Here is a 12,878-nt window from a genome sequence, read left to right as displayed (position 1 = left end):
ACATTTATTTAATAAAAATGATTTATGAAATATAAATTTTAAAAATATGATTTTGAAATTAAGTCCTACTTACATTGCAAGAGTAGTCTCAGTCCACATAAATACTTCTTGAAATTAAGTGGGTCAAACACAGTGAGTCAATAGTATATAGATAATTAGATTTATGTGTCCTTGATATTTAATATGCATAGAGCACAACTTGTTTTGTTTATCCAGTCACTATTTGATGAACATTGCATTAAATCTAGTTCTTAACAATTATAAATAGTGCTTCTATGAGCATTCACATAAAAATCTTTGTGTTGAAATAAGTTTTCTTTTCTCTTGGAAAATGTCCTAAGAGTGAAAATGCAGAGTTATATAATAAATAATTGTTTAACAAGAAAAGACTCTGCCAACCTACTTTCAAAATGGCTATACAGCTTTGCCTTCCAAACAGCAATGTATGAGAATTCTAGCTGTCCCAAGAGAGGGAAGAGACAATATACAGGTTGGCAGAAAATACTTGCAAATCAAATAGTTTAACAGGGCTTAGTGTCCAAAATATATAAAGAATTCTTAGATCTCAACAAAAGAAGACAAATAAGCCAATCAAAAAACTGTAGGTCAACTCTCTTCCCACCAAGATGTCTATCGTTGTGCCATTTAAAGCCCTACATAGGGCCGAGGGCCACGTCAGGACAGGTGAGACAAACACCAGCAAGGTATATAAAGGTAAGCTCATTGAGGTGAAGCACAGCATGGACAGGTAGCTGTCCAACATCACAGTCCAAAGACTGTGCCTAGTGGCACAGCTGGAGCAGGTGTACATCCATGGCAGCAAAATCTGCCTTCCGATTTTGCCTGACATGCTGAAAAATGCACCCATGTTAAAGAACATGAAAAATACAAACCAAGGCTCTGGGGCTGGCCAGGGAAAAACTGCTATTCTGAAGGCCCAAGTGGCTATGAGAAGAAGAGAGAGGAAGAGGATATGGAAATATCTTCCAGAAGCAAAGACAATTTTATCTCTGGAATGGAACTTTGCCCTTATTTTTGCTTGTAGGTTATCTGGGTTCCAGGGTGGAGGTGGGGCTACATGCTTATGTATATGTCCTAGGTGTTTATTTGTTTGTTTTTGACATCTTTCTCTTTAGGTCAGGGGAAATGTTTAACTAAATAAATATGGGTGTTTTTTTTTCTGAGGAAAAAAAAGATGAAGTTGGTCAAAAAGTGAAAATTCCAGGGCTTCCCTGGTGGCACAGTGGTTGAGAGTCCACCTGCCAATGCAGGGGACACGGGTTCGTGCCCCGGTCCGGGAAGATCCCACATGCCGCGGAGCGGCTGGGCCCGTGAGCCATGGCCGCTGAGCCTGCGCGTCTGGAGCCTGTGCTCCGCAACGGGAGAGGCCACAACAGTGAGAGGCCCGCGCACCGCGATGAAGAGTGGCCACCGCTCGCCACAACTAGAGAAAGTCCTCGCACAGAAACGAAGACCCAACACAGCCAAAACTAATAAATAAATAAATTTTTAAAAAAATTTAAAAAAAAAGTGAAAATTCCAGTTATAAGATACATAAGGACTAGGTATGTAATGAATGTGACAACTATAGCTAACACTGACGTACGATACATAGGAAAGCTGTTAAGAGAGTAATTTCTAAGACTTCTCATCACCAGGGGAAACATTTTTTCTTTTTTCTTTCTTTTCTTTTTGTTGGATGTATATGAGAAGATGGATGTTAGCTGAACCTATTGTGGTAATCCTTTCACAGTATATGTAAATCAAACTATCATGCTGTGTAACTTAAACTTACACAGTAATATATGTCAATTGTTTCTCTATAAAACTGGAAAAAATAGGCAGAGGCTTATATAGACATTTTTTTTAAAAGATATACAAAGAGCCAACAAGAACATGAAAAGATTCTCAGTATCATTTGTCATTAGTGAAATGCAAATCAAAATGACAGGGAGATACAACTTCACATCCACAAGAGTAGCTATAATAATAATAGAAATGAAACATTACAAGTGTCAGCAAGGATGGGGAGGATTTGACTGGAACTCTTGTACATTGATGGAGGGGATGTACCAGGGCAATGTGGCGCTGGCACTGTTGAAACAGTTTATAGCAGTTTCTCAAAAAAATTAAATGCAGTATTAACATCTAACCCTGCAATTCCACTCTTAGCTTATATACCAAAAGAATTAAAGACAGGTAGTCAAACAAATACTTGTACATGAATGTTCATGGAGGCACTATTTGCTTTAGCCAAAAGGTGAAAACAATCCAGATCTTCATCTACAGATGAGTGGATAAAGATCATGTGGTATATACATCCAATGGAATATTATTCAGCATAAAAAGAATGAAGTGCTGATACATGCAACAATGTACATGAACCTCAGAAATATTTTGCTAATCTCAAAAAAAGCCACACATAAAAGGTCACATATTGTGTTATTGCATTTATATAAATATCCAAAATAGGTAAAGCCATAGATAGAGACAGAAAGCAGATTAGTGGGCTTCCCTGGTGGTGCAGTGGTTGAGAGTCCACTTGCCGATGCAGGGGACGCTGGTTCGTGCCCCAGTCCGGGAAGATCCCACATGCCGCGAGCGCCTGGGCCCGTGAGCCATGGCCGCTGAGCCTGCGCGTCTGGAGCCTGTGCTCCGCAGCGCGAGAGGCCACAGCAGTGAGAGGCCCACGTACCGCAAAATAAATAAATAAGTAAAATAAAAATTTTTTTAAAAATTTAAGAAGAAAGCAGATTAGTGTTGCCAGGGGCTGGGGCAGGGGGCGGGCGGGGTGGTCAATGAGGAACTTAAAAGGTATGGGTTTTTCTTTGGAGGTGATGGAAATATTTCCTACACAACCTACATAGAGGTGGTGGTTTTACCACATTGTGAATGTATTAAATGTCACTGAACTGTGTATTTTAAAATGGCTAGTAATTTGTTCACAGAGTGATGGTCTTATGTTTACCACAGCCAGAGAGGGCAAGCCCGAATGCTCAAGAACATTTGAATCTTATGCCAGCATCACGTTTGCCAAAGTCCTAGTCAACAAAGCAAGCCATCGGACTAGGCTACATTCAAGGGGTGAGAAAATAGAATCCAGATCTTGATAGAAGGGACTGTAAACTCACTTTGCCAAGGGGTGTGCATACAGGGATACGAGGAAGTATTGTGGCCATTATTTTAATCCACCCGCCAAGTAAAGTGGTTTCTCCCAAAATAAATATCATAATTGCAATACAAATAAAGTAAACGTTTATAACAAAAATGCAATGCTATGAAATAAATGCCTGTAATACTACCTACTGTTTATATATTATTTTCATACCATACTCAAATGAGATAAATAATTATGTTATTTGAGCAATTTTGCTAACACGTTATTACATATAAACAAATCAAAAAAATCAAATCTGTGAATTTAAGCAATTTAAGCCAACCCAGCATTAATCTTTCCTCAACCTAGCCTTCTCCCTTCTGCACATCACATGTCGCTAGCCATCTGGAAGTAAAGTGGGTCAGTGAACTCTGGAAAATAATCAGAAGCTAAGTTGACAATATAGTAGTTAAGATGTTTAATTTTGTGTATCAACTCAACTGACATCCTCTGTCTCTTAGCCCAAGGAATTCAAAAGTTGTTCTTAGTAACTCTGTGAGAACTGAAGCACCTGACAATTAACTAAGTACTCAGGTATTTTAGGATTTAATGGGTGGAGCAGTTTCCTGAGAATCCACATGTGTAAGCCAGGTTATCTTTCTCTTCCAGACTTTTTTTATGCTTTGAGTTTTAAAAATTTCTCCAGGCTCTTGTAACTTGAGTGAAAGTGGCATGTCCTGAAACCTAGTTTGTTGCCAGAGATCTACTTTCAATCTTGTATCTAACAGCAGTTTGCTTTGGGGTTTTGTTGTTTTATTTTTGCACGTGTTTGTTTATGTTTCCTCCCTTCCCCCTTCCCTCCTTCTTTCCCTCCCTCCCTCCCTCCCTCCCTCCCTTCCTTCCTTCCTCTTTCCTTACTTTCTTCTTTTCTTCCTTCTTTCTCTCTCTCTCTTCCTCCCTCCCTTCATTCCTTCCAGCCTTCTTTCCATTGCTTGCTTTCCTGAAAGCATTTAAGTGAATTCTAAAGGTTTATGCATCACTTAGCCAATTCAGCCTTGATGAGATGCCCCAGAATAAACCCCTCTGTGATTTCATGGCTGCTTTTGTTTTTTTCCAAGAATATTGTTGTAGAAAGAGGCTGAATGACTTCTATTTTATTTTCCAACTTCTTCCCTGCAATCTTTAAATGAGTGTGCAACTGGAAACAAAAATACTAAAAAATATTCTCACAGTAGTAAACCTTTTTAGAATACTCTGTTACAAAGTATGATCTGTAGAACTCCTTGTCACCTAGCTTCCATTTTTTAAATGTGGAAATCCCTGATCATCCAGCCAAATGACTAGTCACTCTTCACATACTGACATATATCCACACCTCTTGTCTCTCCTTCCAGGCAAAGAGAACAGGCATACAGTACTTAAAGTTTTAGCAATTGGAAAGGTATCCTTTTCTCTCTCTCCTTCAGACTACATCTGAGGGAGCTGTCTACTGCAGCAGTTTTGGTGGGTGACAGTATATCTTGCAGAGCCAACTAAGTTTGAAATTTTAAAGCTGTGCATGTCAGCTGAAAGGAAGGTGGCAATACAGCAGAAGTAAGATACTGGAACGATCAGTTGTCAGCTCAGGCAAGTATTCATGTATTCAGGAGTTCTGGGAGCCTTTCCCTCTATGTAACTAGTACGCCAGTTCTACTTGGTAATGATATATTGCTAGCCACAAATACCTTTATTGTTTGAAAGGTCCAAAGAAATGCAGTTTTTGAAGAGCAGCTTAGATTTTAAGGCCCTACGGAGAGCAATCAAAGAGGGAGACTGTGATCCTCAAAGAGAAAATAGTTATTTGAGAAAAAGGGCATGTTTGTGCTCCAAAACTACAATGGTCTTCAGTGTAATTCTCCAATTAAACCTTGCTACTTCCTCCAGAGAGAATCTGAATTTTCCACTTGTTGATTCAAATGTCAAGCAATAGAGCTGTTTGTTATGCAGACAGGACAGTGGAGAGTCTTTCTCAACTCTGAGATCGCTTAAACCAGGCAGCCTTACAGTTTTCTACAATAAATAGGTTGGGGAAGTGATTTCTAAATGTGCCAAACTATTTCTTTTAAAATCCCGAAGGCCCAACATATTTTTACCTTTTGCCCAGTACACTGGATTCAAAGTTTAGAAAACTTTCATTACTTTCATTTTGGAAGGATGTCACAGTAAGCCCCAGACCGCTGGATTCCCAGAAACTTCAATGAAGGGAAAGTCCATGCATTTTGAAAGAGGTTTGCTTCCACTCTTTGGAAAGCATATCTCTTTTATAATTATGGTGAAATATATATTAAAAGAGAATATGTTTAAAGAAAAATAGTAAATAAACACCTCTGTACTGAACAATGCCAGTACTTCTTTCCTTCTGCGTGACCCTCCTTGATTACATGTGCCTTTCTCCTCCCAAAGAAGACAAATGTACTGAATGTTATTAATTTTTCCCTTTCAGTTTTTGGATGTTATCACTTATGAATCCATTTTACTCTTTTTGTAAATGGAAACTACTATATATATTATGTATTACATAATATTATACATATATGTATTCTATGACTTTTTCACATTTAAGAGATTCATTAAAAAAAGATTCATTCATATTAATGCATATAAATACCATTTATTTATTTTACCCACTATATTTTATTATACATGTGCATACAGTATGTTTATCCATTTTACTGTCCATAAACATTTGGATTTGTTTCACCTTTTCCTGAACAAGTTTGCTATCCCCTGTTATACAGTGAAGAAACACCAAAGAACGTAATTATTAGATTATAAGATTCAAAGTTACTAGTTAGTGCCAAAATGTGGATTACTCTACAACCTATACAGGTTCAGAAATTGTTGGAAATTATACTGTTTACTTGACTACAGGTGTGAAATGGATTTCTCATTGTAAATTTAGTTTGCATTTTCTGATTATTAATAAGCTTGAGTGAATTTTTAAATATTAATGGACCACTATTTTTTCTCTCCTGAGAAATGTTATATTAATTATTGTCATTTTTATCTTATTGTATATTTTATTTTTTAAAATAATTTCCACATATATTTGGTATACTATATATTTGGTATAGTATATTTGGTATACTAATCTGGTATAAATATATTTCCCCTTCTCCCAGTATGTGGCTTGACTTTTGATCAACTTAAGATCTTATTTTAATAAATCAATTATTCCTTTCATCATTTGTTCTGTGTGTCTTATTGAAGCAATTCTTCCTTACTCCAGAAAGGAATTATTAAAGAAACAGAAAAACTGAATCTAAATTTTATATAGAAGAATGGTCTTTTCTCAGGATAGACAGACAAACGAAACGCAATGAATGTTCCAAAATTAGAATGAATTTAAAGATTGTTTTCACAAAACAGACATTTAGTAATACTGAGGCTTCTAATCCAGACATGGCATATTTCTGCATTTGCTTATATTTAAATCACCGTATTCTCCATAATAGTCTTGCACATATTGAATTACAAGTTTTTTATACATATTTAATGAATTTTTTTCTTAGATTTAGATATATATCCTAAAATATACCCCTCCACACACACACACACACACACACACACACACACACACACACACACAATGTATGTAGGTATGTATCTATCTAAATATGTTTTTCAAATTTTTTTTTTTTTTTGCGGTACGCGGGCCTCTCACTGTTGTGGCCTCTCCCGCTGCGGAGCACAGGCTCCGGACGCACAGGCTCAGCGGCCATGGCTCACGGGCCTAGCTGCTCCACGGAATGTGAGATCCTCCCAAACCGGGGCACGAACCCGTGTCCCCTGCATCGGCAGGCGGACCCTCAACCACTGAGCCACCAGGGAAGCTCTCAAATGATGTTCTTTAAACTTTACTTACTTCTTATTGCTGGCATATAGAATTGCAAATCAACTCACTTTTAATTATAAATTTTGTATTCAGCAGTATTGCTAAACAAATTTATTAGTTCCAGATTTTTGAAATTTATTTTTAATTTTTTAAATTAGTTCCAGTTTTTTTAAGTTTTAAAAAATTTAATTTTCTTTTTTTTTAACATCTTTATTGGAGTATAATTGCTTTACAATGGTGTGTTAGTTTCTGCTTTATAACGAAGTGAATCAGCTATACATATACATATATCCCCATATCCCCTCCCTCTTGCGTCTCCCTCCCACCCTCCCTATCCCACCCCTCTAGGTGGACACAAAGCACTGAGCTGATCTCCCTGTGCTATGTGGCTACTTCTCACTAGCTATGTATTTTACGTTTGGTAGTGTATATATGTCCATGACACTCTCTCACTTCGTCACAGCTTACCCTTCCCCCTCCCCGTGTCCTCAAGTCCGTTTTCTACGTCTGCATCTTTATTCCTGTCCTGCTCCTAGGTTCTTCAGAACCTTTTTTGTTTTTTAGATTCCATATATATGTGTTAGCATACAGTATTTGTTTTTCTCTTTCTGACTTACTTCACTCTGTATGACAGACTCTAGGTCCACTCACCTCACTACAAATAACTCAGTTTCATTTCTTTTTATGGCTAATATTCCATTGTATATATGTGCCACATCTTTATCGATTCATCTGTCTATGGACACTCTATGTAGACAATTTTATCAAATGCAAATAATGAATGTTTATTTACATATTTTTTCAATTATTAACATTTTTTATTCCATTACAATGTACTAACCATAGCCCTAGAAAAAACATAAATAGAAGTAGTAAATTAATGTCATTATCTTTTTCAAAATCTTAAGAAAGTGCTTTTGACATTCCCATTATTATGTAATTAGGTAGAGATTTTTTAGATGTACTTTATTTGATTAGTCTTTATTCATAGTTGCTATTAAGATAGGTTGTTGAATTTTATCAAAACATTTTAATCCCATATATAATAAAATTAAAGATAATGTAGTGATTTCAATAACAGATTTTCTAGTGCTGAAATTCTACTACATACTTGGAGAAAATCTATATGGCTGAGATGTATTCTCTTCTGTGTATAAATTGTGAGATTTGGTTAAATAACTTGTTAAGGATTTTGACATCTGTGATTATCAGTAAATTTAATTTTAAATATTTCTTTCCCATAATGTCCTTTAATGGTTTTGATGCCATGTGTACTAGTCTCATTGAGGCTATCTTAGGAAGATGTGGTACTTTCCTTTGTAAGAGTTTGTGTACAAGTGGAATTAACATTTCCTTAACTGTTTGATGAAATATGCCTGTAAATACTTCTAGGAGCCTGATATTTTCTTGGTAAAAAGTTTTTAACTACTAATTCTATTTGTTTAATTACTATAAGCTTGTTCAGATTCTACAATTCTCGGTATGTCAGTTTGTTAAATTGTAAATTTATCGTAATTTTCCATCTTGTTTATTTACATTTTTAAATATATTGCCTATAATTATTCACAATATGCACTTTTCTATTTAATTTTGGTAGCATTGATTGTCATATCCCTTTTTATAAAAATTGTATGTTTGTCTTCTCTCTTTTTTCCCTTAATCACTTAGACAAAATTGCCTATATCATTTCTTTTATGAAATAAATGAATTTTCACTTAATTTTTATTATTCTTTCTTTTGGCTTTCTGTCAGCATATTTTGCCTTAAGTATTTGAACTTTGTAGCTCATATGTTTCGCTAATTATCTTGATGCTGCCTTCTCTGAAAATGGATCATTTAGCGTTAAAAGCTCCCTATACCTAATGCTTCAGCTGTATCCCACAAGTTGTGATAGCTATTGTTTTAACATTCATTTATAAATCAATTACAGAAATTGCTTTCATTTATTTCTAAATCAAGTAAATTATACTGAGTGTGAGAATATTGTGCTGTCATGGTGGATGTGTCTGTTTCATTCAACAAACATTTATAGTGCTTACAGTGGGCTAGGTTCTGGGGCTACAACAGTGAACAAACACTGGGAGACAATGATTCCTGCCCTCATGGGACTATTGTAATAGAGAGAGATACAAAATAAAAATACTAAAAGAAATAAAATATATCATTGTTAGAAGTCAGTACTTTCAATGAGACAAACAAATAGATAAGGTGAATGGGTGGAGCCTGCTGGTCAAGAAGACAGGTTTGTAATTACTCAGAGTAGACCTTGCTGAGGATGTGATATAATCTGTGAAGATGACAGAGTGAGCCATTTGTTTCTATGAGTGAAGGTCTTTTGAATCAAGAAAAAACACAGTGCAAAGGCCCGAGGCTTGAGTATACCAGGCATATTTCAAAGAGGTCACTGTGACTGAAATAATCACCAAGATGGAAAGTAATTAAAAGGGACTTAGGAAAAAGAAAAGGATGATTATCCCACAGTGTTGGTGTTTTGATGTTTTTTGTTTTTTGGGTTTTTTTTGCGGTACGCGGGCCTCTCACTGTTGTGGCCTCTCCCATTGCGGAGCACAGGCTCCAGACGCGCAGGCTCAGCGGCCATGGCTCACGGGCCCAGCCGCTCCGCGGCATGTGGGATCTTCCCGGACTGGGGCACGAACCCGTGTCCCCTGCATCGGCAGGCCGACTCTCAACCACTGCACCACCAGGGAAGCCCTTGGTTTTGGTTTTTTTTTAGCAGAGGATCACACTAGATGATATGATAAAATAGATGAAAAACTATCATGGCGCCCAACCAGAATCTCAAAGCCAGGAAACCAGAGGGAATATGGAGAAAATGGCCATTTGCAAGAAATCCCCAGGTCTCCTAAGTTTTTAGCAATACAAAAGGATTTTTTATAGATTTGGAAGGTTTGAATTTTGAGAGCAGAGCTAGAGCCACAGAAATAACTATTTATTAGCCTCTTATCTGGTATATATTTTAACCTATTCTACCTCAAAGAGTTGACCTGGGGAACATCAGTTCTTTGTTTTTGTATATCATCACTTTATATACTTAACAATGCGTCTTGCCCACAGGCAATCAGTACAAATTATTTTACTGAAACTATCATTTGTTAGGAATTTTTGAGGGGTTGAATTCCTCATCAATTATATGATGCTCTGCAGAAAAATATAGTCCAACCCATCTGAAAGGGATGCAAAATCATTCACAAATATTATATTATAAACTAAAGCCAACAAAACAGTCTAGAAACAACTCAAGTGTCTGTAATAATTCTTAGCTTTAGATTTCTCATTTTTAATTGGAATTCAAATGATTTTAAAAGCTAACTGACAAAACTGTTTGGGGGGTCAATTAAATAATGTGCAATAAATGGTTTTATAACCTTTTGGTAATATACTTATTACCAAGTTATTTTTAAGTGACTACAGTAGGCTTTTAATATAAAAATAGTTTAAAGTATTTTTTAATCTTACCATATCTTTCAGGACTAAGGTATGGGGTGTCTACAACTTCATTGCTATTACTAATGAGATTATCCCAGAATTTATAATAGTAATTTTTTCAGTTTTGAGTTAAACTAATCAGTGCAGTATTTTTTAAAATAAATGTTTCAAATTTCAATTTTATATACTTAAAAAACATTTCATAAAGCCAAAGAGCATATTTTGTGCAAATTTAAATCCAGGACTTAAGAATAAAGTGATATAATAAAGATGTGGAATCATGACTAAAAAAAGAAAGATTGAATTAAAAAAATTATGTATATACTGAATTGGAAAGTCCTTCAGTGTGCTGGTTATTTTCCATCTAGTGTACTCAGAGCTTTCTCTGTATCCACCTGACTACTATGGCCTGAATCTTAAGCTCTCTTGTCCTTGAACGCTCAGATTCTACTGAAGGGAGGTGCTGGCCAGAGATTGCAAAACAGCAGTAGTGAGGGAATGGCTGTTTAACCCACTCCCTTGTCATATATTCACCCAAGTTTTCCCTCTCCACATGATCTTACTTTTTGGTGTGGCTGTTTTATTTAATCATGGCCAAAGTTCCTCTCCTGAAGCCCCTTCTCTGCTGCCCATAGTGCTTGCTGGGTTCTATTAAAATCACTCCCTCCTCTTGCCCCTACAAACTTGGAGAACTAACAACTTCCTGATGTTGCTGATCCCATCCCTTCTGGTTGTTTGAACTCTGCCCACTTCCCTGTAAAAGATCTTTGCTATTAGTTCTTTAAATGTGGCATCTATTTCCCATCAGTATCTTAACCAATACATCTTACTTGGATGGGTGATTCCTAAACATGGTTGCCATTCAGAACATTTGGGAAGCTTTGAAATAACACATGTTAAAATTTACATTAAGAAAATGATGACCCCTACTTCCAGGCCAATTAAATCAGAGTCTCCAAGGGTAGAGCTTGTATATAGATATCTTTTTAAAGTTTCTCTATGTACTATCAGGGTTGAGAAAACTTGCTCTAAAGTTTGGAGTCTCAAGCAGACTAAGATCCTTGGTATATTAACTCAGAAGAGAAACCTGAAATCTAAATCCTCCTTCTCTCGGCATTCATTTTATCCATTAAACATGCTTTATTGTCACTTTGAGTAAATATAAATGTGTCAATTATCAACAGATATGCAGGAGAGATAATATAAAGGTAAGATTTATCATGAAGTATTGTAGCTAATTATTAGAAAGATGAAAATTCAGCAGGTTCTACACTTCATAATATAGAACAGATATTAATATGCTGTAGATTGTAGCGGGCACTCAAATATGTTTTTAAGAGTGATTGAATCTAAAAGGCATGTGAGTATTAAATGTGTTAGTCACTATTGGGCCTCGTATTCATTAAGTTAATTAACCTGGTTATGTTCAGAATTTTACTATGAAAAGATGACACACGAGATAGTGTCTGGGGCTGAATATCATTTCAGCAGCACGTTTTTCTTTGTCCCTCACCTTTTCAATGTATAACTTTCATGTTCAGTCAATCACATATGCAGATATTATGTGTGTACCTACTATGCAGTATTCCATTCATGTTTGCATTTCACATGTCTCTTGGTATTAGCCCTTTCTTTTTTATCTGTCAGTGCTGATAATATGATTTTGTGTTATATGCTCATTGAGGATAAAACCATGCCTATTTCTGTTGCTATGCATATCACTTTACAGTGTCTGAAATATATTAAATTCAAGCATCAGTTACTTATCAATCTTATTTCGACCAAATAACTTCCTGTATTTGGAGTGCAATAGATATTTTATATATATGGCATGAGCAGTATAGATTTTTAAATACATAATCATTAAAAATATATCTGGAAGGAAGTATCTTTGAGTAGAATAATAAATTACCAATTTAAAATTTGCAGTATTTAAACAATTTTCCTCAAAGAAGAATATAGCAACATTGCATTAGACGTACCCTTCAGAGAGTCTAAAATGCTCTAATGCCAGAAGTTTCATGTTACAGTCAAAATGTCCTAAGAATCAGAGAAGATTCATCTCCGCAAAAATATTCCAGAAAAAAAACACTGTGTGAATAGGGATCTTGTCTGAATTGTTCAAAATTAAATCTCCTGCATCTACAAAAGTTCTTTAAACAAGCAAACAAAAAATGAATGCTTACTGACAATGAGAAAATAAATGAATAGATTAATTAATTAATTAATTAGTGGAAAATGCCAGTCATGAATATAGATAGATATGGAAAAGACAAAAAAACAAATAAACATAATTTCACATATATAAATTATAGGATACACTGAACCTTTTCCATGTATTATCTTGCATAACAACTTATTTAAAGGCACTGGAAGCAATATGGTAATGAATTTAGGTGGCTGATCCAAAAAATATTTTCCCTCTAAAATGTAGTATTGCACCTTCTATATTTTACCAAA

At 35.6% G+C, this 12,878-nt stretch overlaps 1 pseudogene; it reads left to right on the top strand.

Moving 5' to 3' along the window:
- Window positions 1–626: 626 nt before the first annotated feature.
- Window positions 627–3,110, top strand: LOC116753941 (annotated as a pseudogene).
- Window positions 3,111–12,878: the final 9,768 nt, after the last annotated feature.

This window comes from Phocoena sinus, chromosome 5 (assembly GCF_008692025.1).
Source record: "Phocoena sinus isolate mPhoSin1 chromosome 5, mPhoSin1.pri, whole genome shotgun sequence".
NCBI classification, from domain to species: Eukaryota; Metazoa; Chordata; class Mammalia; order Artiodactyla; family Phocoenidae; genus Phocoena; species Phocoena sinus.
This window is presented reverse-complemented; position numbering and strand designations above follow the sequence as displayed.